We start from the raw sequence: 4997 nt of genomic DNA, 5'->3' as shown, positions 1-4997 counted from the left end.
CTCTGGCCCTTGTCGCTTTAAAGAGGGAGTCAATGAACTTAGTGGGCACTTACTAGTCAGGAGGAAATAATTGGTCCCTCAAGAGACCCTGCAGAGTGGGGTTCCTCTTGTATAGCAATGGCTGTGGACATCGATGAGAAGGTTCTACAATGAGCTCCTGGATGAGAGAAAGAATTTAAAGAAATCAGTCAAATGGGTGCTCCTTCCTGCCGTCAGCTCTATGAACACATTTCTGTTTAGAAAAGTAGAAAGGACACAATAAGGAAAGAAAAACTCTGCCTACTCTTCAAGTAGGGAGTCTGTTATCTGTCAGGACAGGGTGAATGAGCTGGGCAGAGTGGAGGGCTTGTCTAATTCTAGCTCCTGCTAAGAGATAGTTGAGTGGAAGTTTCCTCACAGAGAGAACATGGGAAAAGGTCAGCTGATTCACGAACTGCACCTGCAGTCCACCAGCCTGTCCAAAGGACTCTTGACCTTGATCCTTGTGCTCAAAACCTTCATGCAACCCCCCTCAGGAGCAACACCCCAAGCACGACCCTTCTCTGCAGCCCCACCCCACACATCACACAGCCCTGTGTTTCACCATGTGGGATGCCACTCCCCACAGCTGTGGTGACACACCCTTGTGTGTGATGACAGGGACGAGGCAGGAGGAGCGTGGGGTGCACTCCACAGCCTCCACGTCCAGCCCCACCTCTGCTCCCTGAGCCCTGGTGTTCTCCTTTGTAAAGCGAGGTTGAAATGATGATGTAAGACTTCCTGCCAGTTTTCATTCTTCTCTGTGATTCCCCTTTCACATTTTCTTCTCTGCAGTGGTGAGAATTTCAGTTGTTCCTTGTGGCATTCTGGAGCGCAAGCGGGACTAAAGTTTGGCTACTTACTATATAAAGCTTTTTTAAAAAAGATTTATTTATTTATGCATACAAGAACTGGGGTACAGGCCAGAGGTACGGGGGGTGAGAGGAGTCACCAGAGACAGAGTGGGGAGCAGAACAGGCAGACTGATGAAATACACTGCTGAGGGGAGCAGCGGGTGAGGCAGGAGAGGTCTGCTGTGCCATGTGGGTAGCTCCCTGGCTGGGGATTGAACTCGTGCTGCAGTGGCTGTGGACAGCTTCATAGGTTGCGTCTTAACCCCTCACGCCACCAGGGAGGCCCTACTTATTATATGGACCAAAGACATGGACACTTAGAAGCCAGGCGCTCCCTCCCCAGGCGTGGGGCTGGGAATCTCAGTTGCGGGGTATCGCACCCACGCCAGTTTCTGTTCTGAGCAATTTCTATAGTAACAGCTTCTGGCCACAGAAGGACAAGAAGAAGGAAAGGCGAAGGTTTCCTCTAACCAGGGGGACACTGGGATGATGTCCAGCAGCTCTGGTCTCTTCCCCCTTATCCACTACCAGCCTTGTCCTCAAACCCCGCTAGAAGGATTCGGGCGGAACTGATTGCATTTCCGTCTTGTTGGATTCCGCGGCCCATCTCCTAGATCCTTCATGCTCATTCTTTTCATTTAGATCATGCTCTGCAATTTATCACAGTCTTTCTCAACATTCCCTCATATGATACTCACTAGTTGTTCCTTGGGTTCAAACATTCTAAAATGTCATTTTTGGGGACCAGATCTAAGAAAACTAAGGCGAAGGAAACCCCCAGGCATGCAAAGGACAAGACATTCAGATTTTTCACCGATTCACAGTGCCGTTGAGGCAAACCCTGTAAACTCTTTTGTCCTCAACATTTTCAGACAAAGAATGAGAATTTTAGCCCCAAGTAGCTTTCCCCAACAAATACTCTTCTAGGATGATCTCAAAGACATATTTCTGTCTCACAATCCATGTCTCGAGTCTTCAAAAACAAGGTTAAATGTTCCCTTCAAAGCAGTGATTCTCAAACTTAGCTTCACATTTTAACTACCTGGGAAATGTTAAGCTTCTCTCAACGTTTGAAGGGCTCTTTGCCCCTGTGATTTTGATTTAATTACTTTGGGGTGTGGTCTGTGGTTTTGGAATTTTTTTAATTGTATTGTTTTTTATCGAGGCAACACTGGTATGAACACCATCTATGATACAGAGGGGCAGGTTCACACCTCTCCAGATGTGCGTCCCCACCTATACTCACCACCGAGACACCCACAGCCCCCACCATAGTCATGGGCCCCTCCACACTCTGCTCCGAGCCCCTGCCCTCCCCTCCGGTAGCCTCGATGCTACAGTCAGATTTCTAGGGATGATTCTGGTTTGGTTTTGTCTGTTCCTTTGTTTCGTTTCTCTACATTCCATGTGCTTTCAAGCATATAGTGGCTTCTGGAACTTTTAAAGTGTCCCAAGTGATTCAAATGTGTGGCCAATGCAAAAGGCTCTGCTCTGGGGTCCACCGGGATTCTATGGGATTTTCATGGGCCAAACCAGTGTCTGGCTCTTTCCCTCCCAACTTCCACTACCCAGCATCCAAATGGGCTGTTGCAGCTGTCACACTTTGCTTTGTGGCCCTTAGCCTCTCCCTGGGCTCATCATGCACCCCCTGCCACGTTGTAAAGAAACCAGAGGCAAATACTGGGCTACAGGGACTTACTGTCAATAAACAAAGAGATGAAGACTGCACACTTTCTTCAGACATTTGTACTAAGAACAGACATTTGTACTAAGAACAAAAATGGCATTTCATCCTTTAATGGAGGCTAAAGACCAGCAAAGCACACAGGGAGGTGTTCCAAAGGCTAACAAGTCTCTGCCAGAAGAGGATTTACACAGCCAGGCTGGAGGCCTGAGAGGCACTCCCTTGCTGACTTCATCTGTGGGCAACGTCAGTTTCCAGATGTCATCACTGCAAGTAAGTGATAGGTGCCTTCATCTTTTATTAATCACTTACTTTAATATTCAGGTGAATGCCAGTATTTCGCCGAGGAACAGCTTCATCTCAAGATGTTGGGGCATAATTGCAGTTGGCATCATGTTCTATAACGAGGCCTCGATCTTATCAACTTAGGACTAAGCCCGATTAATCAGTCCACTGAGAACCAGGTGAGATGTTCTCTCCATCACCGACCCACCCAGATTAGGGTTCCATCCAGCCTCAACCATAAGGACAAGAGCTCCAGAATGCAAGGGCTACATCTTAGAAGCTAAGAACACTCTTCAACACCACTCCTTTAAACATTTTTATTCATACACCAACAACAAAAAAATGGATTGGAAAACATTGGCAGAAATCTCTGTATAAAAAGAAAAATCAGAAAAGATCTTGAGGGAACTTCCTGGTGGCACAGGGGGTTAAAGTCTCAGCACCATGAAACTATCAGTAGCCACTGCAGCACAAGTTCGATCCCTGGCCAGTGAGGGTCCCACATGGCGCGGCAGACCTCTCCTGTCTCCCCGCTGCTCCCCTCAGCAGTGGATTTCAGTCAATCTGCCTGTTCTACTCCCCACTCTGTCTCTGGTGAATCCTCTCAACCCCCGCACCTCTGGCCTGTACCCCAGCTCTTGTATGCATAAATACATAAATCTTTTTAAAAAAAGATCTTGAATTCAAGAAGCTTGGAATCTAAAGGAGAAAACATACAAGCACTTTCAGAAGGTCCCACTAAGGTCCTGGGTTCAGTCCCAGAATGTATTCTGATTCTGATTCAGCCCACACAATCCCACCGCCTTTTGGGACAGCCTGATCCACCTGCCACGAGGAGGGACAACCTGATCCACATGAGTGAGTTTGTCCTCCTGGGGCTCTCCAGGGACAGGCAGACCCAGGTGGGGCTCTTCATCCTCTCTGGGGTCTCCTATCTGCTGACTCTGCTGGACAACGGGCTCATCATCCTCCCAATCTGCTGGACACCCGTCTCCACCTGCCCATGTGTTCCTTCCCATGCAACCTCTCGGAGGTCGACATCAGCTGCATCTCCAGTGGGGTCCCCCAAATGTTGGCACCCTTCCTCCTGGTCAAGAAGACTATGTCCTTCACCCACTGTAGGACCCAGCTCTTCTCCTTGCTGGGTCTGGGGGGGACAGAGTTCCTGCTGCTGGAGGCCATGCCTGTGACTGCCATTGGCCATCTGTGACCCCATGCTCTACGTGATGGTGGCCAGTCTCCTGTGACAGCAGCTGTTGCACCCTGTGACCCTGTGCAGGTCACACACTCCAGGTTTTAGGGGGCTCCGGTGCAGCAGTGTTGCTGGTGCCTAAACTAAGAGTGGGTAGAAACTCAGTGGAGTTAACAGAGAAATGTAGAACAGAGCCCACTCTCTCTTCACAAGGAAGGTCATGATAAAAGGTGTGTGTGTGTGTGTGCGTGTGTGTGTGTGTGTGTGTGTGTGTGTGGGTGTGGGTGTGGGTGTGGGTGTAGGGGAGTGTATGTGAAAGATGTACTCTTTGCTTTTGAAGGTATAGATAAATGATGACTTCAGCTCTAGAATCTTCTTTGTAAGTCTGGCCTTGTCCCAACAAGATTCAAAAGCTGTTTACACCAATCAGAAATGTTAAATACTTGTTGACTGAGCAAACATCAGCATAATTCCATAATCACTTTCATCAATGTCCTAAATATCAGCTTCACCATCTGCTGCCAATCAATCCGAGACTTAACGAACACTTAATGAACAGTTCCTCTCTGCCCAGTCATGCCTGACTCCTTGGTCACTGTGGTTATCACAACAACTCCCTCTTAACTGTTGAAAGCATCAGGGCCTGGGACACCATGTGGATTTCAGGAAGAAACATCAACCAGTAAGCAAATTTGTGTCAGCTCCACTGTGTGCAACAGCCAAGTCTAATCAGAGATCCTTCCTCACAATCTGAAAAATGCTTGGAAAGGTAAGAGATAAATAGCAAAAAGTAAAAAGAATTTGCGACATAAACCAATAGTGCAAAAATATAAGGCTATATTTGGTTAATTACCAAATATAAGATAGAGAAGAAAAGCCTCATGAAAATCCCTCAAGAAGAGGAGTAATCTGGGAAATTTGCAAAAGAAATAAAGGGGGATGAGGGAATGAAATTGAGCCTTAG

General features: G+C 47.6%; 1 long non-coding RNA gene across 1 annotated transcript; it reads left to right on the top strand.

The window, feature by feature from the left end:
* Positions 1 to 685: 685 nt before the first annotated feature.
* LOC129145255 (uncharacterized) lies at positions 686 to 4782 on the top strand. The gene is made up of 3 exons (XR_008550495.1): positions 686 to 749; positions 2881 to 3020; positions 4668 to 4782. It is a non-coding gene; the product is annotated as an uncharacterized LOC129145255 (long non-coding RNA).
* Positions 4783 to 4997: the final 215 nt, after the last annotated feature.

This window comes from Talpa occidentalis, unplaced genomic scaffold (assembly GCF_014898055.3).
Source record: "Talpa occidentalis isolate TD23 unplaced genomic scaffold, MPIMG_talOcc4v2.1, whole genome shotgun sequence".
Lineage (NCBI taxonomy): Eukaryota > Metazoa > Chordata > Mammalia > Eulipotyphla > Talpidae > Talpa > Talpa occidentalis.
This window is presented reverse-complemented; position numbering and strand designations above follow the sequence as displayed.